Source organism: Balaenoptera ricei, chromosome 14 (assembly GCF_028023285.1).
Source record: "Balaenoptera ricei isolate mBalRic1 chromosome 14, mBalRic1.hap2, whole genome shotgun sequence".
In the NCBI taxonomy this organism is placed as follows: Eukaryota; Metazoa; Chordata; class Mammalia; order Artiodactyla; family Balaenopteridae; genus Balaenoptera; species Balaenoptera ricei.
Genome location: NC_082652.1, coordinates 89,309,036 through 89,335,724, shown reverse-complemented (window position 1 = coordinate 89,335,724; position 26,689 = coordinate 89,309,036). Strand labels below are relative to the sequence as shown.

The window sequence follows — 26,689 nt, the reverse complement described above, 5'->3', positions numbered from 1 at the left end:
AAGAAATTCTAGAAGAGACAGTGAAGGAAAAACAAAATCACTATGAACCTAGTATGAATAAATGTTGAGATGGGAGGATTGCCTTCTAATCTACCAGTAGGAGAAAGTATGGTGTCAAATGCCGTTGCAGGAGATGATATGAATGCTGAAGTTGGAAATAGATCCCCATTACACTGTGTACGTGGTCCATAATACCAACTCCTGCATCAGAGAGCAAACATTTGGCTCTATGGAAAATGTTTGAGTCACACTTGAGGCTATATCATGGGCATGATGCCTGATGATTCTTTGAGCATCTGTAAGTGATTAATCTGCACACATTTAAAAATTCCAAGAGGTGCAAACTTCCAGTTATGAAATAAATAACCCATGGGGATGGCTTATACAGCATAAGGAATAGGGTCAATAATATTGTAAAAACTTCACGGGGACAGAAGGTCAATAGACTTACTGTGGTGATCATTTCATAATGTATATATGTGTGGAATCACTATGCAGGACACCTGAAACTAACATAATATTGTACGTCAATGATATTTCAATGAAACAAATAAAAATCCCAAGAAGTAAATAATTACCTTACGTGAAATCACTACGACACAGACATAATGTCTGGTCACATTTGCAAGGCATCCTGAGTCTCCCCTGTCTATTCCTTAGAGCATTTTGGAATTCTCCGGCAATCTCAACATGTCTGAACCAATATATTGGAAAAGCAACATTCTCTACAGAATGGTAGAGCAGAATAGATAGAATGCCTCAGCCGGAGGCAGATGGAAAAGGCAAGAGAAGGGGAAGTTATCTTTTGAGGATGACTGCTCTAGCGGAAGCAGTGGTTGCTCTTATGTAGCTGGGCATCACTGTGAAACCCCAGTCCGCCTCCACTACGGAACCGCAAGAGCTACTGGGAAATTCCTGTGCAGCAATACTGTGATGCGTCTCCTCCTATGTTACAACTTTTGTGGGGTTTCTTTTCTCCAAATAATAATTTATTTGGGTTGATTACAGCTAACAAGTGGGAGAAATAAAGCCAACCTTCAGACTCTGGTCAGTCAATCAGCAAAATGCTATCAAATGCCGAAGGAGAGCTAAGTGATGTGACCTCAGCAGAGACGATACCTCTAACAGGGCTTTGAGGACTGGTCCAACCTCAGCCTGAGGCACACGCCTTTTAAACATTAGTTGACAGCACTTCTCTTTGAATTTTCCGTAATTTTATGACCTGTTCTGAAGCTCCAAGAAGTTTTAATTACTTGAATACATGCTCAAGTTTAGCCTGTGTCGTGGAGAAGTTTGAAAAATTAACCTTTGTGTCATCAACTTAGAGTAATTAAGGAAAATTCTGCCTAGTTAACATGTACGCTAACAACATTTACATTTTATTCAGTGCTGGCAGTTATGCATTTGCCTGGTTACTCCAGTGTTCACAATGTCAAATGGGGTTGAACAGTATCATTTTCACCCTTTTAGTGATTCTAGGAAAGCTTAGCACATGGATTTCCTTCCTTGTTTCTTATTTGCCTAGATGCATCAGGGTACGTCAGCTGAGGCTGCCCTTGGTTGAAGCTGGGGTTTCAGTGCGTCCATACTGGTTCAGTAAAACATACGTTACGACAGATTTGTACGGTGACCTCATTTCTGGAACAGCCTCGATTCCGTAGGTCAGTGATCTAAGTTGTTTGCCTTTGATTTTGTCTGATTCTCATGACAAATGAACATTTATAATGTGAGAGGGAAAAGTTCTTGTTTTTTTGTTAAATGAGTAGAAATATTCTTGCCATTCTGGTATTTGATGTCACCTGATTTTAAGAACAAAGTCCTTGTTTAATGTCCACAGTATGTTTGCCTTTCTGCTCATGTCTCTGGACTTTAATTTCATAGCTCTGCGGTAGTGACGGTCTTAAATGTGGGAATGTAAATTGTAAATTGTTATTCACCTTTCGTTCTATCATTATGACAGTGCCAGAGAAAATGGTGTCTTGAAAATTATTTTGTGTTCGTGCCAGCTTCTCTTACATTTTTTTCTAACCTTGCTCCTTTATGCAAGTAGATGCATTTTCATTGAAAAAAGATTCAGTGATCTTTTTTCAATGATTGAGAATGACGCTCAGTCATCTACTCTAATCTCAGCCTTCTTCCTGGAAAGAGCCACTATTGCCATGGTGAATTATAATCCTCTCTCTCTCTCTCTCTCTATATATATATATATATACACACACACTATATATATACATATATAGTGTGTGTGTATATATATGAATAATATAAATATATACATAACAACAGATATTTCTGTATCTATCAATCATCTAAGTACCTGTCTGTATAATCTGTCATTTTACTTTTTAAATATAAATGATACTGTAAAATATTCTTGCTTATTTTCACTTAACAAATAACATGTTGTAGAGGGCTTTTCTATTTCTATGTATAGAATCTCATATATTTTCGATATGTGTACCCCGCTCTTGGTAGAAATTCAGGTAATTTGCAACTTTTCTGCTTCAAACAATCATGCAACATACATCATTATAAATATCTTTTGTATCTGTGCAAGTATTTTTTCCCAAATAGATAAAAAATTTCGCAGTTTTTGAATCTTCATGGGATATGTGAATACTATGTTGTTTCGGGAAACTTTTACTAGGCTAGGAAAAATTTCCCACTAAAAGATATGTAGCATTTAAAAAATTTATCACATTGTCACAACAAATTTTTATCTTCAAACGTCCTAATTTTTCTACTCTGGCAGTTAAGAAAAATTATATCCCATTATTTACTTTTCATTTTATTATTAGTAAGATTGAGCATCTTTTTCTAGGGTTCTCAGCGATGTGTTAGTGAATCAATTATTCAGTTCCTTTGCCTATTCCTTTTACTGGGTTGGTTTTGCATAAAGATATACAGGGTTTTGAAAATATTCTGCATATGAATTCTTTGATATTTATTTTAAAATAATTTCCCTAATCTGTCATTTTACTTTTAAATTTATTTATAATATATTTTGTTGTCAAGCAATTTTAAAATTTGAAGCAATAAATTGCATTAATTTTTGTCTTTGTGGATTTTTAGATTTGTGTTTTGCTTTAGAAGATCTGTTTAGTCTAAGCACCTAAACAAGCATGCCAGTATTTTCTCCCTGTACCTTTTCTTTTAAATTTTTATTGGGGTATAGTTGCTTTGCAATGTTGTGTTAGCTTCTGCTGTACAGCAGAGTGAATCAGTTATACATATACATATATCCACTCTTTTTTAGATTCTTTTCCCATATAGGTCATTACAGAATAATGAATAGAGTTCCCTGTGCTATACAGCAGGTCCTTATTAGTTATCTATTTTATGTATAGTAGTGTGTATATGTCAGTCTCAATCTCCCAATTTATCCCTCCCCCCTTTTTCCCCCCTGCTAACCATAAGTTTGTTTTCTACATCTGTGAATCTATTTCTGTTTTGTAGGTAAGTTCATTTGTACCTTTTTTAAGATTCCACATATAAGCGATAGCATATGATATTTGTCTTTCTGTGTCTGGCTTACTTCACCCAGTATGACTCTCTATATCTTCATATTTTCGTTTTGTGATCCTTTAAATTGATCTGGAATGTTTTTTTAATGGTGTGATGAGTGACTTTAATCTTATATTTTACATATGAATAGACAATTGTATAAATACCATCATTTAAAGTATTCCCCCATTGATTAGAATGCCTCACTTAGCTAAGTTTGTCAAAGGGTTGTCCACGCAGAAGCCAGCTAAGACCTCCTTCTCACTTTGCTTCACTTTATGATAGATGTTGGAAGGCTTATACATGCACTAAGCTGGATTCCCTTGCCGGTAGAAGTAGTCATGTGATTTAGTTCTTGCCAAGGTGATGTTTGCAGAAGTTAGTGAATGGGTGTTTCTACAAAAGGTATATCTACCAGTCAAACTAACATGCCCCTTTTGGCCTTTGCTCTGCCGGGCTCTTCGAGCTTAGAATATGAAAGTGAGTTTGAAGGTGCAAACATCTTGAAGCCACATGTGGCAAAGATGTATAAAGAACCGTGTAATGGAAGGAAGAAAAGAGCCAAGTCTCTGACGGCAGCACTAAACCACTGTTTTCAGGGCTGAAATATTAACTATAATTTATTTACTCTTGTGTTAGTTAGGATTTCTGTTAAATGCAACCAAATGCAATTTTAACTCTTAGAAATATAAATCAAATTCGAATGTATTTGCCTGTTTTTAGCCTCTCTCTCTGTTTCCATTCTATTGTTTATTCCTACACCAACACCATAATTAATTAATAGGTAATTCATACAGATTTAAGTATATGTATTTTTTAGTATCTGGAAAGACATAACCTCATCCTTTGTTCTTTATTCGAATTGTCATAAACTTTCATACTTTCATTCAATTATTAAGTTTATTATTTTGTCATGTTTCCTAAATAATCCTTCTTACATGTGATATATATTGAACATTATTGAATGTTTTATTTGTTTTCTTTTTGTACCTAAAATGATCATGGATGTTCCTCAGTTTAATGTAGAAAATTACAATATCATATGATCTACTTTGAACAGTCTTGGATTACAGAGCTAAATCCTAGTTGATCATGGAGTGTTTTTTAATTTTAATGCATTTTGATAAAATACATAGTGTTGTACATCCCTGTTTATTACTAACATTGAATTATAATTTTCTTTCTTTTTCTATATTTTCTGGCACAATACCATGGTTAGTTAGGTCTCAGGAAATAATTTGGGTATTTTTCCATTGTTTTCTCTGGAATGCTTTGTATAAGTTGGGAATTATCTGTTCTTTGAACATTTGGCAGAACTTGCTCATAAACTATTTAGGTGTTGTGTGTAGGCTTAGCTCTTCAACTTCAAGGGTAGAATTTTTATTTAGAATGCATCCTTCAAGCATCTTATATAATAATAATTTCAATGTTGCTAAATTACTGATTTTGCCATTTATACTTCATAATTCCCAGATTAAAAAAAGAAAATAAAATGATAAAATAGATATAAATTTTATGGATTAATATTTGTAAAAACAAAAAATAACACTGAGTTTTTTGAGTTTAAGTAACAAAGGGAGCCCTTATCACAAAGTAGAATTTCTTTTAAGAAAGTATTCTTAGATTTTATGATTTTAATTAGGAACTTATAATTAAAAGTACAGATTCTAAAGTTTATTTATGACTGTCACAGTATGTGTTAAAAATAATACCGATTTAATGGTGATATTATTGAGAACATCAAACAAGTACCCTGACAAAGAAAGAAAAATGTATAATTCTAGTGAGTGTTATATAGTATCTTACAATATTGTTTATTATGATTATAGACATTTTCTGTGGATGCATTTTTGAATCAATAACAAATGACTTATTGCCTCAAAAAAGTAGGCACCTATTTCTCTTCTAAAAAATACTGAGTACAAAGACATATTTTATATTCAAGTAACAGACACATTCATAGTTCAAATATTCAGCCTGTTATTAACATTATTAATTTCATTGTTAAGAGCTTTTAAGTTAAAAATTCTCATTTTGAATACATTTCATGGTAATATTTCATATAGCATTATCTTTATCTAGAATTGTAAAGCCATACATTTAGACAATCAGAATCAATGATACATTCACTTATCTAGATAGGGGAGTTTTTCAAAAAATAAATAAATATATTGCTATGGACTGAATTGTGTTCCCCCAGATTTATATACTGAAGCCTTAACTCCCAATGCGATGGTATTTGAAGATGGAGCCTTTGGGGAGAAAATTAGGTCATGGAGCCCTTGTAATGGGTTTAGTGCTCTTATAAGAAGAGACTTGAAAGAGACCATCTCTGCCCTGTGAGGACAGAGCAAGAAGGTGGTCACCTCCAAACCAGGAAGAGGGCCCTCACCAGCCAGTGAATTTGGTCTGCTAGCACCTTGGTCTTGGATTTCCCAGCCTTCAGAACTGTGAGAAATAAATGTCTGTTGTTTAAGCCACACAGACCATCAGCCTGAGCTGATGAAGAAAAATGGATTCTCAAAAAACACTTTTCCCACATCCGCCAACACATACACACACACGCACCCCATGATGTGTGAGTGGAAAGCACCTCAAACTTGATATAACTTTAAATCAGTTAAATTTTACTCTGTCAAGGCTAATATCCCATTTTCCGTGTCTGAAAAACGATTGATCTAAATTAAATTATAATTGTGATCAACAGTATTTCATAAAAGCAACTTTAAAATTTAAATGATTACTTAAATAATAGATCTGAGATTTCTAAATTAAAGCCTTCTTATTTTAAAATCAGATTTTCTTACCACTAAATCTACCAAGATGCTCAGAAGGAGTCTTCTGGTCACTGAAGTTGGTGAAAATGAGGTAGCTGTTCCTCGCAGTGGGGAAGATCTTTGGGCATGTTTTCTACGTGGAAAATTGAGCTACATAAGACTCCTGAGAACTTTAAAGTTAGGGATGTTGTTTAAGTGAATTTCAAGGGTTAGTCTTAAACATTGAATGAAATGTAAAGTTTTTTTTTCTTTTCAGTCCATCATCAAAGTTTTTGTTTCTTTATTTTGTTTTTAAACTGCAAGACTAAATGCAAAGTGTCTGAAAAAAATTGAAAAAGACACCCCACACACACAGAGACAGAGACACAGAAAGAGACAGAGGGAGAGGAAACTGAAACCTCTCCATCATTTTTTGTGAGATTCTCACGGACCCCACATCCGAGCCTGTGATTACTGTGTCCCGAGGGTGAAATGCAGTGTGACAAGAACAATTTATTTGTGAATAACAGCGAAATGTACGAATTTAGCTTCCTCATCCACAACAGGAAAACAACAGTGGAATCTCTTTGCGATTTTGCTAATTTGGTTATTTCAAAGTTATGCTATTTTGATTCCTAGTTAGGCTGTACATGTTTCTTCGTCTGTGAATTTTCTTTTCATTCTTTGCATTTTTTTTTTAACTGTGGTTTTAATGGTTTTTGATTTCTTCAGGCCACAAACACCATTAAATTCTTATTATTTGCCTGATGCTGCACTAGGTTTTGCCTGCTCTGTTCTCCAGGGAGCAGATGCTGAGAAGGGTGAGGAGAGCCAGCAGTTCTGTGGGTTTGCTGGGGATCAGGGAGCAAGCCTGTGAGAAATACAAATGGGAATTGGCTGTAGTCGTCAGAGAAGCCTGCAGACCGTGATGCTGATCTGACATCCCCGTAAAAGGAAGGGGCGGGGCAGGGCAGGAGCTGGATTGGGCAGGGAAGGCTCCGACCACGATTCCAGAGGTGACAGTCTTGGCCAAGCCAACACGGAGCTCCAGGACACAGACTGCTTGTTGGAAGTGTCACAGGCTGGGCAGAAATGAACGGGTCCTGCCATCAGCCACATGCTGTCACTGGTTGGGAGCTTCCGTAGAAGAGCCCGGCTCTGTTCTGAAGCTAAGGCAGACCCTGGGGACCATCCCTGGAGGGTGTCACCTCTCTGCCCTCATCACAGGGAAATGGGAAGTCTTTTCTTGAAGGGACATCCAAGCATCACTTCCATGTTGCCACAGAGAGGCTGCGGAGAGTATAGGAAAAGGGCAATTCAACCCCTGCGTAAGGGAGATTATAGTCTAGGGGAAGAAGACGGCCAGTAGTGAACACGAACCTGAACAGGATGCTTTCGGAAGGGTCATGTCCACAAAGGACACTGTACGTGTTGCTTTTGATAGAGTGACATGATTGCTTTCACAGGGAAGTGAAAATCCTCCAGAGTGTGTGAGACCTCCCTGAGTAGGCGATGAGTCCAGGGCAGTATCCGAAGAGAGTGTCACACTCTGCACTGCGGAATTCAGAGCTGCTGGGTCTTGTATCTGAAAGAGGGAAAGAAGTTCACCAGGAAGGGCAAGGTGCCTGACCCAGGGGGAGAGAGCAAATGGGTGAGGAAGTTCCCTTTAGCTGATTCTCAGAGATGGATTCCACAGTGATGTCAAAATGATGTTAAAGCTCCTGGGAGCCTCGAGATGTGTGCCTGGGTCCTGAAAGAGGGAATCTTCACAGCACCTACTCCATCGGACCCAGAATGATGGAGTCAGAAGGGGCCTGCTTATAAGCATAGGCTGTGGCAGGCTAAACCGGAGGACGATTAAGTATGACTTCTGGATTTTACTCTGGAGAAACTAATGAGTAGATGCTGGATTTCTTTTATCGATTTTATGACCTCTATTTGTGAGAATTTGTCAATTATACTTGAATAAATTATATTTCTCCAGTTTTTGTTTCCTTTTACAATTTTATGATTATCTTCAATGTTAAAAATTTTAAAAATGGTCAACTTTTCTAAGATTTCTTGTATCGACATGCTTAGAGAGTCATTCCCCATCCACAGAAAATGTCTGCTTCAATTTTTGTCTTTTAAAAACTATGGGTTAATACGAAGTCCTTTAATTTTGCAGAAATGTACTCTGTGGTATGACGTAATCCTTAGAATCAAGTTCATTCCATGATGTGCCATCACTGCACTGCAAGGTACTCGAAAATAAGATGTTAAAGTCAGAATTCTCAGGCTCTCTGCATCTGCAACTTGTGTTATCCCGAGCAAAGTAAGGAAGGAGAAACTAAAAGAAGAGAGGAATTTCTTCCATGTTTTTACTGCTCTTTGGGCAGGAGGCAGTATTCCTTCTCTGATCTTTTATTCCCTTTTATAGTCATTCTTCAATCAGCCAATCTCATTACCACTTTCTCACCCTCAGACCTCAGTTCTCCCAATACCCACCGTTCACTTTCTCATGCTCAGGCAATGCTGTAGTTGTATTCCCAGCACCCATGTCTTCCTAATCAATCATCAAAATTTAATTGATTATGGCCTGAGAAGTCCTGACAATTGCTCACTTTGATGGGGTGATGGAGACCAGCTGGAGGAACACAAATAATTTCTAATGGAGTAATATAGATTTCCTAAAAGGAAAGTTGAAAACATAAATGCATGTAAATTTCTAAACTGTCTCTGACAGAAGGATCTAAAACTCTTGGTAGAAGAGAGATTATAAAATATTTTGGTTTCCAATTTTTCCACATAAAGCTGAAGTTACATTAGTCTTTATGCCAATCAAATTTATATTTATTCATGCATTCATTCTTTCACCTGCCTATTGTTTTTCTGAGTGAAATTTAATTAAGCAGTTACTAAGTGTCAAATTAGTTTTTTAGGTATCGGGGATTAGAAGATAAGTAACGTTCAGTCTCTGTCGTTAAAAATCTCCAAGTTTGGTGAGAGACGCAGATACATAAAAAGACTATTATTATTATTATTATATGGAAAAGGCAGTGACAGACATAGAGCTAGTTGGTCATAAGGGCATATGGAGGGTCAGATTCCCCAAATTGATGGACATAGTTAAAAAGCCTTTCTGAAAGAAGATGTTATGTGTTACTTTTGGTGTGCTTACTTTAAGCAAAGGGAAATATAAAAGTAACAACATTTGTGAAGGTAGAGGCATTAGAATGATCTAATTCTGGGTGTCTTTCAAATTCTTAACATGACGTAGTAATAGCACATCCTCTGAGTTTTATTAGCTGTGATCCCAAATAATGAACTCTGTTCATTGAGTCAGAACACCTGGATTCTGGAAACTTCTTTGTGCCTTGATTCTTTCTGCCACTGGATCACAGGATTCCGTTCAGCCTGTGAAGGGATGCCAACTAGCTTTTGCCGTTTATAAAATAGAGCCACACCTCGTTCAAAGGTAATAAAGATTACTGCTCATTTTGGCTAATGTATTTGTGAAAATGTAAATTATGACATGATATTTTAAAACTGTATAGGCACTATAAACAAGTTTGTAAATTTGTATAAAAAACAGAAAATTCTTACATTTCTGCAGTGGCAAGGCATGCTTTCCTCTCCAGAATATGAATATTTTCTCTCTTTCTGAAGATCTATGTCTAGGCAGAGTTACCAAATTTCTACCTTGAGGTTTATGAAAGTAACAACTGAATATTTTTAAGTTCAATTCTAATTAAGAGGTTGGGTGAAATTTGAAAAAATATTAAAATAAATTAATAGTTTGCCAGAAAAGAAATCCAGTATTTTCCTGTTGATAAATCCAGCCAATTAAATTGCTTCTTTGTGTATTTCAGATGGCTATGGTACCCCGTCAAGTCACTTGTAAAATGTCTCATTAGTTTTATTACATTTAACCTCTTAAATGTAGTGCTCTCGTATTAGAATAAGAGGAGGCATAAGCTTTTAGAAGAAAATTCTCTTCTCTGAAGTTTTGGAGATTAAATATATTCTTGTCATACTGGCTGAGAAAAGACCTTTTTCATGTTCTTTCTAATAGCTTCAAGAGATATTCGATTCTCTGAAACTGAACAAAAGGAAGCATAAACATTGTTTCTCTCTCTCCTGTCTCACTTTGAGTTTCTCTGACTTCTTTTCAAACGTGCTTTTCAAGCTCTTCAAATTAAAGTCAAATTAATGTCTGACATCCTGTACAGTCAGAGAGGTAGGAGTCTTCAATGGTCCCATGGAATAACACTCCAACCCACAGCTGGACAATCTAAAGACTGATTTCTAGTCTAATTCCCTTAAAGTTGGTATTGAAAAGTCCCATTTTATTATTATTTTAAAAATGTGTGTGTGTGATTGTGTGCATCACAAGAGGTTCGGAGAGAGAGAGTGTTTTACCCTCTATAAACTCAGAATTTATTTTACCAGCACTTTGCCTAACAAACTTGGATCATTTTTTAAAACATCTTGTTTTCACATCCACCCCATTTCCTCAGTAAGGTTTGTCTGGATCTGTAGTTTCTTGGTGGAGGTTTTTGGTTGTTGTTGCATTTTTGCTTATACAGCAGGCATCCATTCTACAGTGTAGCAGTGTGGAAATCAGAATGAGCAGGAAATCTGAGAGCGCTCTAGCCCTGGCTTTGTCAGAAATAGCCACGCCCTTAGGCAAATCATTTAACTCAGGTTCATATGCCAAGATCATGGCATTATGAAGGTTATTTTGTCTCACTTCTCATTCAAACATGAATCAGCTTGTTCTTGTTCTTCTTGTCTGCAACATAACTGGAACAATTGTATTTATGGCACAAGGATGCTGGAGGGCTGGAATGAGATGCTGTATGCAGAGCTCTTAGGGTAACACCTGGCACCTAAGAAGTGTCTCATGCATGTTAGATACTATGCTTTGGTGAGACGGAGATTGGGGATTCCGGGATACAGGTGGTCATGCAGGCTGCGGATGTAGGTAAGATCATGCAGGTAGAGCGTGTAAAATGAGTGAAGACTCCAGAACTGCAAGGGTTGATACAGCAGCCAGTAGCCGCATGCGGCTATTTCTACTTAAATTAATAAAATAAAAACTTCCGTTCATCAGTCACACTAGCTGCATTTCAAGTGTTCAATATTCACGTGGGTTCAGTGACTACTGTTCTGGACAATGTAGATATGGAACATTTTCATCATCACAGAAAGTTCTATGGGAAGCAGTTATCTAGGAGGTGTTCATTCTTTATGTGTAAGTTCGTGCTCCATTGTTGAAATTTCTGTATCTTATGTGGTGACAAATGATGGTGATAATAATGAAATAAATATTTTAAAAAATATTTCTGACTTTTCTAATCTTCTAAGCCAAGAGGTATAGAAGAGTTAAATAATTTACCCTATTATGTATTTCTCTAGTTTTACTGAGATACAATTGACAAATAAAAATTGTATTTATTTAAGGTATACAACATGATGGTTGGATAAATGTATACATTGTAAAATGATTATCACAATCGAGCTATGAACACATCTATCACCTCACATAGTTACCTTCTTTTTATTCTTTTTTGGTGGTAAGAACACGAAATCTACTCTCTTAGCAAATTTCAAGTATACAATGTATATTATTAACTGTACTCACCATGCTGTACATTAGATCCTTAGAACTTTTATAACTGGAAGTTTGAACATTTTAATCATATCTCCCCAATTCCCCCGCCCCTCAGTCCCTAGTCACTTTTATTATACTCTGCTTCTTGAAGTTCTGTTGTTTTAGATTCCACATATATATGAGATCAGACAGTATTGTCTTTCTGTGTCTGGCTTATTTCACTGAGCATAATGTCCTCCAGGTTCATCCAAGTTGTTGCAAATGACAGGATTTCCTTCTTCCATGTGGCTGAATAATAGCCCAATTTACATATACAGATACAGATATCACATTTTCTTTATCCATTCATCCATGGATGGACTTTCAGGTTGTTTCCGTATCTTGGCTATTGTGACTAATCCAATGGTTCGTGATGTGAATGTCTGGCTTGGTAGTCAAACCAACACTTGAGGTGACAGCATAAAAACTAGAAGAGTTCTCTGATCTTAAGTTTGATGCTTTCCCCACCTGTTGCCTCCCACTGGTGTCTCCCTGTTACAGTTAGATGCACACTTAGTGTCCTCCTGATGCAGCTACTTTATGTTATGAAGCCTGTTGTCAAACATTTCCTGAGTGCAATTAAAGTGGGGTAAAAAATCACTGCCTTTCCTTTTTCTACCTGAAAAAAAGCCTCGAGGCAGTGACCTGATGGTCCTGGCCTCTTGGTATTTGCCTCCTTCTATTTTGCATTATGTCAATAGTAAAAACTGAAATGCTTTTACTTGCTGATGTTTTGACTGCAGCTGTAGACTTACCATCCATCATGCTAGAGGGTAAAATTAACACAATCAAACCCTACTGTAGTCACTCTGAAGTACAAAATTCCTTTTCAGGGACAATAATAGTTTCTTTCCAAGCCTCTGCTTCCTCCCTCTTCTTCTGCATCTGGCTGTTGATGATCAGTGTGTGCCAATCTCTTCCACGTGACAGACCTTTGCATTTTTTTTTTCCTTAAGTGACATTTTGATGATATGTGTGACTCATGTGATGCTAATAATACTCTTCATATTCAACTCATTTTTGCCGCTTTATACTTACATAAGCAGAAAATTACTGTATTTGTATAAAAACAGTTCTACAGAATTATCTGTGAACTTAGAGAATTACGATTTCAATTTGACACTAAAAATGTCACCGGTTGATTATTCCTGCCGTCCCATCAGTCATGCTCTGAGATGTCATTTCATTTCACGGTAAGAGAGAAAAATGATGTTCTCAGAAACAAAACAAAACGAAAAACCAACCAACATTTATACCTCAATAAAACCGTGACACCAGTCACGTGTATCAGGGTTAGCTAATTACGGAAGAGGCATGCCATTTATTCTCATAGGAAAACGTATCATGTCAAGAAAACTGCGTTTGAAAATACTAAAATGATTTATAACATCCTTGCCTCTACTGTATATGTTCGATAAATGCTTCTTGATGGACTAACAGATGCCAGTTTTTATGCAAAAGTACTTTTTAAGAAATGTAAATATATGACAATTGTAGAAAAACATCTCTGTAATCTTGATGCTAGGATACAATATTCTATGTTCATAAAGTATTCTGATACTCTGCAGCTGAATATGAAATTTGAAATGGAACTTTAACTTTCCTGTGGGATTTTATATTTTTAGAAATGAAACTTTTATAAAACAGTTCCATTTTGTGAAGTATCACTTTTAAAAAATATATATATACATATATATATATACATATATATATGATTGATATGGTAAGCTAATTAGAAAATGTATACTTACGTTCCAACATGTGCCTTTCCCCTATTCAAGGCATTATCAAAAAGAAAATAGAAGTGCTGATCTCTATAGCCAATGATCTTGCACTCAAACGATAAAAAATATTTCAAAAGAAAAAGGCTGAACATAAAATGTGTGAGGAAATAATCTATAAACTACTTAAGGATACACATTACAGTTTTTAATATTCATTAAAATTGTTTGAGAACTATGTATGGAGGATTTGGTGCTTAATAGAGACCTCGAGGAAGTGCTAAGATTTGGATGAAAGTCTACAAAACTCGTGAAAAAATTCAGCCACACATGCTGACTAGAGACAAAGCATTAGTTATTTAGAGCATCTAAGAACTAAAAAAAAAAAAAAATCATAATAATCATAAAATATCATAACACTCGTTATAAACAAAATTATGGTTATAAGAGTTGGCGCTCTAATGCATACAAGCAAAAGAAAATTGATTTGATTTTGACTGTTTAGTTCCAACTAAAGGGAATTCATGTAATTCACAATGATATAATGGTTACCACTAAAATACACTGGGAAGGATTATTTAGATCCTTCTGCCTATTTCACCTGGCCATAAACATTTTCATACATAAAATAATGTGGACACAAATTATTTTTATGTCATCCAGTTTGCCTGTGTGAAAAGTATCCTTTGCCACACTTGAATCCTTTTGGTTTCTTGTTATGAGGTTTTTTTTTAAATTTAAGTAATTATTAAAAAAAATTTTTTAACATCTTTATTGGAGTATAATTGCTTTACAATGGTGTGTTAGTTTCTGCTTTATAACAGAGTGAATCAGCTATACATATTCATATATCCCCATATCTCCTCCCTCTTGAGTCTCCCTCCCACCCTCCCATCCCACCCCTCTAGGTGGTCGCAAAGAACCGAGCTGATCTCCCTGTGCTCTGCGGCTGCTTCCCACTAGCTATCTATTTTACATTTGGTAGTGTATATATGTCCATGCCACTCTCTCACTTTGTCCCAGCTTACCCTTCCCCCTCCCCGTGTGCTCAAGTCCATTCTCTACGTCTGCGTCTTTATTCCTGTCCTGCCCCTAGGTTCTTCAGAACAATTTTTTTTTTTTTGGTTCCATTATGAGTTTTTGCCAGTTACCTTTTTAAGACTAGAAATGTCTGGGGAGGAAAGATTTCCTTTGTTTTGATGCTCTTATACAATCACATATGCCAAGGGACATGGGAAAATAGGAACTGATGTAACTGTCATGAACTCACTTTGACACGAGACAGGATTAGCTGACTTTACAGTTATTAATAAAACTACAAACTAAAGGCGAATGGGTCAGAGAGGATACAACCATTTCTAATACTGGGATAAATTATTAACAACAACAAAAGAGTATAAGAGGAAAACTTCACTGATAATAAATGAGATCAGTCCTTAAAAGAGCTATGTGTTCAACGCTGAGAACTAGTACGTGAATGCGTGTTTACTCGCTGAAAAGCTGTACATGCTGAAAATCCAAATAGGCAGTTTCTGCAGAAACGAGAAGAACATGCAGTGCGAGGGTGACTCCCCATTAACACAGCCCTGGGGAGGCTGTGAAAGGACACAGAGTTTAATGGATTCTGATGGCTAACCTAAGAAGTATGAGAATCCACTGGGGAGCAAGAAGGCTGAGTCCTGGGTCAGGAGGGTGCACTGATGTACGAGGGCTTCCACAACACAGCAACGCAAACTAGGTGGCTTACACAACACATGCTTATTGTCTTACGCTTCTGGAGGCCAGAAGTCCAAGACTAAGGTGTTAACAGAGTTGGTTCCTTCTGCGGTTTGTAAGGGAGAATCCGTGCTTCTTCCGGGGCTTCCGGTGGCTTCCTGGCAGCCTTTGGCTTTCCTTGGCTGGTAGATACATCACCCTTTGTGTCTGTGTCCAAATGACCTCTTTTTATAAGGACACCAGTCATATTGGAATAGGGGCCCACCCTACTCCAGGATGACCTCATCTTAATAAATTACGCCTGTAATCACCCTATTTTCAAACAAGTCACATTTTGAGGCACTGGAGTTTAGGACTTCAATATATGAATTTTGGGGGACACACTTCAACCCATAACATAGGGAAAGGGGAGATTTTAGATCCAAAGGAGACCAGCACCATGAATGGGAGAACAGACTCAGGGAGAGATCCCTCCTTTTCCCTCTACCCTGTCACCCCAAGCAGATCACAGCCTGTCCCACAGACACCCTGTTAAAGAGAATCCAGAATCAATAGAGGTGGCAGCGTGTATTGGTTTATTATTGCTGCTATAACAAACTACCACAGATTTGTGGCTTAAAACAAAACAAATTTATTATTTTATACTTCTGGGAGCCTTACCATTTTAAATGAACGATGTTTTTTCTTTCTATCAGACAGTAAGCTTTTGAGAGAAAGAACAGTAGTTCTTTTCATTATATTCTTAGTGATAAAAGAATATTTGGCTCACTTGTGGTATTTGAAAGAGTAAAAGAATGAACAAAACAGCATCTTTTTGCTGACGTAGTGCCCTCAATTGTTCTGTTCATCAAGTACCTCTGTTCTCTTCCAAAAGGAAGGTTGAGCATATTTTGCAAAATGTGATGTTTGAAATATTTCTATACATTTTTTACAATCAAATTTTATCAGTGCATGCTAACTCTAAAATATTATTATTCCATCCAATAACTTTTAACAAAAACAAGAGTTAAATTGCTACCTTCCTCAGAAATGTTCAAACTGCAAACCCTCTGATAAGAAAAAGAAGAGGTCTTGAAAGCTAATTTTCATGTCACAAGGTTTGTATGAGTACTTAACGTAGGAACGGGTGGTAGAGGGAGAAGCAAACCCAAGGCAAGATGAGGGAGAAAGAATGTGAACATATAGGTGTGAGCGCTTTTGTCCTCTCAGCAAGAGAGGTTGTGTTTCCAGTCTCTGGGTGTCGCTGCGAGGAGAATACGATACTCAATTCAGGGTCTAACTCTGGAGAAGATCCCATAATCTTTCAGCAGAAAAGTCTAGTGAAACCCACTCTTTCTAGGGTGAATGTCTCATGTACGGAGATTCTGGAATTTAAATTAAGTAGATATGGAACAAAACAAGCATAAATCTCAAGACATAACTTTACAGAAAGCGTATGATGTTTATGGACTGAAAGAAGCAATGAAACGTTCAGAATGTTGCTGTCCTTGCTCATTTCATTTCAGGCTCAAAGTTCTTTTAAGACAAATGGATTTTTCTATGAATATCCTGAAGCATTAATAATAGCTTAAGTTTATTCTGCATGCCCCCTCCTGGCCACAGTGATAGGATAAAATTTGAGGAACTGTTCTGTTCCCTCAGTCACTAGTATAGTGTCTCTTAAAGTATAATATAGGCTTGAGTTCTGGATATAGATTAGTAATTTACACCTCACTCACATCTGTTTTTACCAGCTTTGATTTCACTGATGTATGAGAACCCAACATTATTAAAATAAAAGATGTAAAGATTACCATGGCAATGTAATTTACTACTTGCTCAAGAGGGATTACCAATATTTTGGATGTATTTTAATCAAAATTTAAATTATTCTGTACTTTCATATTTTTCCAAAGGAATATCAGCATATATTTCTCAAATTAATTATATCTAAGATTATAGAAAACATAATATTAGGATAAGGGTTTTCTAAAGCCATCATTGTATTAGAACCAGAGCTGAAAAGAGAAGAGGTGATTTTTTTTTTTCTTGGTAATTCTGAATTATTTCGGACCTTGACTCCTATTAGTTTAATTAACATCAGTATACCCTGTATCATTGGGTTGGTTCATAAATGAATTTGTTGTTCTTAGTATTTTGTCTTAGGCAAGAACATCCAATGTTGTTAAGATAGGGCAAGGGTGTACTTTAAAGTTTGCCTCTTCCTGGGGAAGAGAAGCAGTGTCAGAGCCAGAATATGCTGTTGGTGATAACTAGGAAATTAGATTTTCTGTAAGGCTCTGATGAGCTCATCAAATATTTAGAAGGTCCTGCGTGAATGGTCAGATCAAGGATATGCTGCGTTCAGTGTTATGGGTTCCGGTAATCAAGTAGATGAAACCAAAGAAGAGCTCTTCAATCTACTTCTAGTATTTTTTGTCCTTTTATTGTGAAAATGTTACTTATCAAATAACTATTTCATCTTTATCATCACAGCCAGTAAAAATCACGTGCTGGCAGTTTCCTATGTCTTGGACTTAGACGTCTCGGAGAATAGTAATGCTGATTCTTCTGGCCACTACAATGCCATGGAACTCAGGGGGACTCTTAGGTCTATTGGTGAACAGAATGACATTTCCCTGTCCTGAGGAAAGTGTTGTCACTGCAACAAGTAAGCTCCTCATTTTTTTTTTCCATAACAAAATCCCCTCTTCTCACCTTCACACCAGGCAAGAAATGAAAGTGGTTCCGAATAGGCTACCCCCAACTATGTCACTCTGGCATAACGATTATTCTGAGCTGGAGACAACAGAGAAAAAGTAGAGAAAGGATGAACTCTCTTCCCTCCCCTGTCTGCCTGGAAACGGACCATAAATTCCCCTTGTGGAGGCCCCCCACCCCGCCCTCCCTGTACTGGAAAGGAGATAACGACCCTACACTGGGACAATAGTGCATGGAGAAGCGTCTGCACACACAAACCTTACTCATCTTCTGTTAGTGTCCTCCCTATATTTACCTTCCCATAGTCTTGCACCCCTAAAAGCCTAAACCCCTTTTCTTACGTCTTCTACCAATATATTGTTCTTTGTTAAGGTGCTATACAGTCCCAAGTTCTAATCACCCCTTTGAGTTACTCATCACTGGGTTTCTTCCTCATGTATACCTGGCGCACATGCTAATAAACTCTGTTTTTCTCTTGTTCATCTGCCTTTTGTCTGTCTAATTTGCAGTACCCCGTCGCAGAGCTTGCGACGGAGGAGAGGAGAAAGGTTTTTTCTTCCGTTTCCTATAAAAGTAACGGGGAAACTATGGACTATCACTAAAAGATTTTCTTGCATCTATGAGTAGGAGACCATATAAATAAGACGAATTTTGAAGGGAGATGGTGTTTCATCAGCTCTATAAATAAGGCTTGGGAAACTAGCAACATGTTGAGCTATAAAGCAGAAGAGCATTCTGCACTAAAGGTACAAAGTTTATAGGCCCACCAGGAATGCTTAAGAACTCTCTGTGATGGGAATTTGAAACTATAAGAATCCAGGGCTCTTTCATTCCCTAGAGAGGGATTGTCTAAAGAGAAGTAAATGTACTGACTCATCATCCTATCAACTTCCTCTCAGGGCTGGGGATGTAGCTCAGTGGTAGAGCATATATGCTTTGCATGCGTGAGGCCCTGGGTTCAATCCCTGGCATCTCCACATCCTTCAACCAACAGCTTTGATTTGTTCTTTAGTTTCATTTATTAAATATCGTGACTTCACAATAGGGCATGTCAGTTACACATTAATATAAATTACAGGTAACATCTTACTATTTTAAATGAACTATGTGAAAAGCTAATGATGTGGTAATATTTTCTTTCAGTATTAATAACATTTTTTATTAATCCAAAATAGAAACCTAGTCTTTCTAACAAATCTTTACTACTCTATTTGATTCATATATGTCTCTGCTAACATCCAAGTTCTTCTAATAAAACCATATGAATGGTCAGACTGAAATTACCTGCTCTGCTATGAGCATGGCCCACTTAAAGAGTAAAAATACAACAAATATATAGCAGTCATTCCTAAAGTATCAGCACCTGTAATGTCGTTTTAGTATTCACAGCAAAGTTACATATGATAACGGTGCCAGGACTGCCTCTTATGATTCACACATTTTAACGCTATGCTTTATTATCCTAGACAATTACATGATTTAGCTACAGTATAATTCATGGAATTAAAGTAGATTCCTTGAGATCAAGCATTTTGCAGCTATCTCAGTTTCGATCTCCATGTATAAAGGCGTATAGAATAAAAGCTTTTTAAAAAGCTCCTGTATATCTTTGGGGGAGAGGAGGTTGACTCAAACCTCAGGCTAAGTTTTGGATTTTCCCCACCTACACAAGCGAAACCTATTGACCCCGGACACGGCTAACACGAGCAACTGGAGGTGGTCGATTTTCTGCATGTCACGGAGGACATCGTTGATGGTCATACGGACGCGTGCATTTATTGTTTACTTTCTACTCTGAAGTATTACTCTATTTTGAAGAGTGTTCCGTCTTTTTCTGGGGAAACATTAGTGACATGAATTCGGGTTTGCATGGGGTAATGACAAAATCAAGCGATGTGTCTGGTGAGTCCTCCCTCATTATGGGTCTATTTGAGTCTTTGGTTGTGTACTTTCACCCCCAACATCAGTTGAGTTATATTTACAGTTCTGGTATGAATAAAATTAAGATAACCCTCGTGATGCCAATCAGCCTTTCTTCTTGGTTGACGTGGGATGATATTTGAGATGAACGAAACTTCAGTTTCTCCTCTGTGGGGCGGGGGAGGGAACATCACCCGAAAGTTGGCATTGATTGCTTTGCTTGTTTGCCTTATGAATAAAACCTACTAGAGATGAGCTACTCATCACTTAATTCGCTAGGATAAATCTAAGCCCTTCAGACCAAAGACATTTTTAATTATGTAATGCAAGGTAGTAGTACATGGGTTCATACTTCAGAGGAATATTAAAAACTCCCTTAACTTATTCACAATCTTTGAGAAGCTAGTAAACGTGAGACAAGAACTAAGCAGTTTCTCTAATTACTAACATCTATCACACATTTTATTGTTTCATTTGAAATAGTATCTCTTCTCGGCATGCTCTCTATGTCAAAGTTCCCTTTCTTAGTACACTGAGATGTTTGGAAAGGGGGAGAAACGTTACATGCACCAGCTTTGCCCCTGTCACTACCTGCCCAAAGCTGTGTGACAATCCCCGTATTTTCTTGACAGCCTTAACTACATCCTTCTTTTTCTTTCGGCACTTACGTGTGACTAAACTGTCAAGCTCTTGAACTGAAGTCAAATACTGTTTCAGTTTTTGTATTCTGGAAAATGAGAGGACTGTGGTAGAAGTAAAAGCAGAAACCATAAAACAAATAAACAACTACTGAATGTTTTCTATGCCACAGAGCACTGAAGGGAAAAAAGGAAATAGCATGACATCTAGGTATAGTGATAGTAACAATGATGGCACCAGAGTCTGCTAGGTGTCTGCCGACTCAGCACTTCACTTACATCATCTCATTCATTCTGTAGAGCATCCTTAGGAGGTAGGTGCTATTTTAAGCCTCATTTTAAAATTGAGGAAACTGGTGAACCAGGGTGCTGAAAAACTGCCTCAGGTCATATGTCTAGCAAGGAATGCAGCCGCTACACAGAAGTGAGAAGCAGTCTGGCTCTGACACTAAACAGCTTTACACTGTTGAGAAATACGTTTGCTTATATGGGTCTCAATTCCTGAGCTTGCACAGAGGAGGTAGTAAATGCTAGAGCAGAGACAGCCTGGGCTTTGTTACTGGTTGGAGTCTGCACTCAGGATTCTGGCTACATGTCTGGGTAGGTTTTACAGCTACAGTATCCCTCAATAGCTTTATTGCACAGAAAATGGAGGTAACAACACTTACAGGCATTTTGGGGGATTTGAAAAGTTAACATATTTTACAAGCCTTACAGGGTTCCTGATACATTGGCTATCAATAAGTATGAGTTCCTATTCTTTCCTTCTGTCAAATAATAGAAAAATGATATCCAAGGAGTCTTATAATTCTAAAACAATGATTCCAAGAAAAGTCAAGGATTTGGAGAATTCAGGAATATAACTGATGATAAAATATATAAGTACATGGAAATGCAAATGATTCCAAAATGCAATTTTTTTTTTTTTTTAATTGATTGATTGATTGATTACTATGTTGGGTCTTCGTTTCTGTGCTAGGGCTTCCTGTAGTTGTGGCAAGCGGGGGCCACTCCTCATCGCGGTGCGCGGGCCTCTCACTGTTGCGGCCTCTCTTGTTGCGGAGCACAGGCTCCAGACGCGCAGGCTCAGCAGTTGTGGCTCACGGGCCTAGTTGCTCCGTGGCATGTGGGATCTTCCCAGGCCAGGGCGCGAACCCGTGTCCCCTGCATTGGCAGGCAGATTCTCAACCACTGCACCACCAGGGAAGCCCCCAAAATGCAATATTTTAAGAAAAATAATAGAATTATTCAAATTGGATTCAGAGTATGGTAAGAATGCTTTGCGTTTGAAAAAGTTTGGAACTTATGAACTGAAGAGTTTTGGGAATTTTCCAGGAGTAGGGAGACAGGTCAGATACTGAAGGCTGCATAGCCTTTTTAAAGAGGCAAAAATGTGTTCACCATCTCCAAAGTGAGAACACGTACAGAAGACGCCAGACAGCACAAGACTTGTTTAAGAGATCGATGTACCCATATTTAATAGGAGCAGAGAGTTAATAATGATGCAGAGTCAGAATGCAGTAAAGGAAACTTTCAATCAAAGTTGGGATGACTGTAAAAGCCGAGGGAATTTGCTCTTGATTCTGGTGATAAAGGAAGTTAAGCATTCAAGGTTAGACTTCATTGCTTCTTGCATTTTTTCATTTCCTCCTAACTCCTTGATTCTTGTAATATTCAGTTCAGAATCATTCTCTCCTCCAAGATTCCATAGGTCTGCAGCCCATTGTTCTGTGCACCTCCACTGAACTCTCATAAGCCCCATGCTTCCTTTTATCACAAAACTTACCAAACTCGACTATAATTTCTCGGGTATGTCTCCTCTTTCGACTGTGAGCTCCTAGAGAACAGAGATCCTCTCTTCCTCATCTATGTGTTTTTTATAAACCATTTTAGATTTACAGAAAAATTGAGAAGATGATAGTCCCCACGTACCCCTACACAGAGTTTCCCTTATTGACATCGTACATTATTATGATACATTTATTAAAATTAACAAACCAGTATCAATACATAATTAACAAAAGTCCATAGTTTATTTGGATTTTCTTAGTTTTTATCTAATGTCCTGTTTCTGTTCCAGGACCCCATCAAGGACCCAACATTACATTTTGTTGTCCTGTCTCCTTAATTTCTCCTTCAGTGTGACTGTTTCTCAGACTTTCCTTGTTTTTGCTGACCTTGACAGTTTTGAGGTCGGGTATATACCAGGAACTGGTCAGGTATATTGTAGGATGTTCCTCTATTGGAATTAGTCTCATGAATAGACTGCTCTTATGGGTTTGGGGAATGAAAAGCACAGAGGTAAAATGCTATTTTCATCACATCATATCAAGGCTATCGACTGTCAAGATACCTTATCGTTGTTAATATTGACTTGGTCACCTGGCTGAGTTTCTCAGGTTTCTCTACTGCATAATCCCCCACTCCCAGCCTCACCCCTACTATACTGTGCTGTATTCTTTGGAAGGAAATCACTATGCACAACCTGCACATAAAGAGTAGAAAGTCGGGCTACCCTTCCTGTTGGGTGGAAAACGTACGTATATTATTTTGAATTCTTTGGCACGGGAATTCTCCACCAGTTGTTAATTTATTCAGTCATTTGTTTATCAATAGGTGCTTGTGGTTATTTATTTATATTTTGGGTGGGTCATAATCCAATGCAATTTTATTTATTTTGTTGCTTAAATTGTTCTTGTTTTGGCTACTGGGAGCTCTTTCAGTTGACTCCTGTGTCCTTTGACATACTCCCATCCCCCATGGATGTGTGTTTGTGTGCATGTTTGGCCCTTTCTTACTTTCTGACTCTACAAGATGTTGCAAGTTCATCTTGTATCTTTCCCGTCTCAATCCTGGAATCGGCCATTTCTCCAAGGAGCTCTGGTTCCCATTTTTGGAGAACAGTATTATTAATCAAGATCTGGGAGCTGAATGTGCTTATTGGTACTGATGCATAATTTCTTTGCGATCATCTCACCTGACTGAGCAAGGATATATTTGTGTGTGTACTAACCCGTGAGTATCCATACATATTTGTATCTGTAACCATCGGTACCTATATTGAGTGAAACATGAGTTCACACTGAGGTCTCCAACTCTGATGCATTACCACGTGGATCGTTCTAGCCTCCTCTCCTTGTTTGTCTGTGAAGTCCTGCTCCGACAGCGAAAAATCTCTTTGTCCTTACGTGTTTAATGCCAGTATGCATGCACCAGAATTGTCATAGCAGCATCAGAATTGTGAACCTGTGTATCCCCTTGGAAATCACTTTATCAACTAGAAGACAGTGCTTGTACACAGTACATTTTGCCTTTAGTCTTACAGACTCCACCTATTTCCAACGTTTCTAGGATGAGCACCTCACCCCCATCCCTTGGCGTGAGGATGTTTCATGCATTTGTAATACAGTTAGATTCTCTTGTTACAGCCCTTCCCAGGATGCCCTAACTGTCCAGTGATTTTCTAACCTGCATGCTTTTGGTTAAGTTCAATAGATTTTGGCAAATGTATAATGTCATGTATCTACCATCACAGTGTCATACAGAATAGTATAAATTCCCTAAAAATCCCCTGTGCTTTACTTATTCATCCTCCCTATCTCCCCACAGACCCCTAGCAACCACTCATCTTCTTACTGTATCTATGATTTTGCCTTTTTTGGGATGTCATATAATTGAAATCATGCAGTATATATCCTTTCAAACTGTCCTATTTTATCTATCTATATCTATCTATCTATCTATCTATCATCTATCATCATCATATTTCTGCATGTTTTCCGTGGCTTCATAGCATATGAAAAATTGAAATGAACTATTTCAATTATGGTTTATTTATATAATAGAGTATGTTTTCATCTACAGTGGTTATCATGAGAATGTGAGGCGTTAGGAGGCGCTTGGGTTTTTATTACTTTTAGTTATTTGTTTGTTTTGTTTCTGTTTTTGTTACTGAAGATGTGCAGTGCTAGAGTCATGGGCACCTGTAATTCAAGGGTATGAATCAGGGACTCTGCACATCACTCAGAAGAACATGCAGAACATATATGTACATATACAGACATGTATGCATGGGGTCTGTGTCTTTATTTAATTCAAAGTTACCTTCTTCTAATATCTTATTTATGCTGAAATCACAGTCAAGCTATATTTGACAGTTGTGATAACAAATTAAATGTCTTATACTCTCAAAAATCTATTATTGAATTAATAATTTCTGGTCTTGATCACTAGAAGAAAGAGCAGCTGCTTATGGTGATTTTGATCTCTGTTTGTTTCAACTTTAATGGTAAAAACCTTGAATGTGCCCCATCATTGCTGAAATACACTTATAGAAAGTCTGTCTTGAATAACGACTTGAAAAAGTCACGCATAAACACCCTTTAGTAAACTGCAAATTATTGTCTATTACAATGTCCAGAAATGTAAGCTTCAGGGAAAGTGACAATTCTCCCGGAAACTGCATCCCTGGAAGGGTGATTCAGCTGAGCCCAAGCTTTGATCTGAGCACTCCTGTGAATGAAGTGCAAGACGGCAATTACGAGTGAGGAAGTAGGTCAGATTGCTACTCTGAGAATAGGATTTTTCCACTAACTTCAAATACCTGGTGGATGAGAAAACTATTCTGGGCCCAACCTGCTTATCTTTACATTAATTTCATTCCTTTTCTTTTACAGAAGCACTGACATCTGGGCTCTAGTTAATGATATATCTTTTTATCAGTAAGTTAAACAGAAAGCTTCTTGATACTAAGATTCGGAGATGTTTACACAGGAGGTTGTTTCTACTAGTACAGGGGTTGCAACAGGCCCGATGCTGCGCACATGTCCCCAGGGGCTACCAGGCCACTGTCAAAGCGATCTGCGGGCGTCTCCACAAGCTTTCACTTTGCAGCCCTCCTGGGCATGGTGCCGCTTATATTTTCCTTCATTCTCTGGTCCTTGTATATAAGCTTTCTTACTTCTGCAACTTGTAGTGGCTTTTTCTTCCTGATTTGCTCAGAGTGATGTCCTAAGATTAAAATTCTTTTTATTCAAAATAGTTGAGGATTTATTTGCACATTTGTAGACTGTTATATTTGTATATGTACTTACTTTACCTAAGAGCAGAAAAAAAAGTAACACTCAAATTACACGTGGAGTACTTATTTCTTTTCTTGAATTTGCACTCAGGTGAAAAAACTTAAAAATGCCATATATTTTATGTTGTTTTATATGTAAGGTAAACACTTCCCATGTAAATCAAAATTATAGAAGAGCAATCAAATATTCTTACCTGATACAGAGTAAATACCCCCTGGTGCATTTACGGTCATTACAAAGGGCATAAACCAAGTAGGATATAGAAATAAATATCACTAATAGTTCACAATTTGTAGCCATCTGAATGCAACTATTGCAAACTGTTTGCAAGGCAGAAAGTTTAAACAATCTTATTTTTCGCTCTTATTCAGACATGGGTCTGGAAGAAAATCTTACCATGATTAATACTGATTTTGTCTTGAAATTTCTTTCATCTGCACAAACAACACTCCAATTCAAGATTTAAACATACATGGCTCTACTGTTCAATTTGCATATTTAAGAAACAGTTAATTGAGGTTGCTACTTGGGTTTTACTTAGCAGTTCTTGTGACCCAACCTGTCAAAGGAGAGTATGAGTCCCATCAACATGTTGAGAAAGATTTAATTTCCAGCTGTCAAAGCTGCAGTAGAATCTGTCCTTCAGCGTCCGTACTGAGCACGCCCTGCACGTGTTCTTTTGCTATTCGACAGTATTTGTCACTTTCGAGCCTGCCATCTCTGATGATGTCAACTAGACTTGCTCTTATCACTCAGAACTCATTTTACAAACAGGATAGGATGGAAGGTGAAAAAAAGTTTTTTTCCAGAATTAACCAGAAGATTGTGCACTATTATCTATTTCTTTTGACCGTAGATGGGTACTTTTCCTTCACGTGTATGTAAAGCTGGGGAAGAGTTACCACATCTTGATGGTCCTATGGGTGGGGAGGTCGTCACGACTTCACCTTCACCTCTCTAAGGGTTACTCTCAATACCTTTGGAGTAAAATACATTAAACTTCGTGATGTTCGTGTAT

General features: G+C 37.4%; 1 non-coding gene across 1 annotated transcript; it reads left to right on the top strand.

Annotated features, from left to right (window-relative positions):
• Nucleotides 1–18,935: 18,935 nt before the first annotated feature.
• Nucleotides 18,936–19,009, top strand: TRNAA-UGC (transfer RNA alanine (anticodon UGC)). Its single transcript has one exon. It is a non-coding gene; the product is annotated as a tRNA-Ala (tRNA).
• Nucleotides 19,010–26,689: the final 7,680 nt, after the last annotated feature.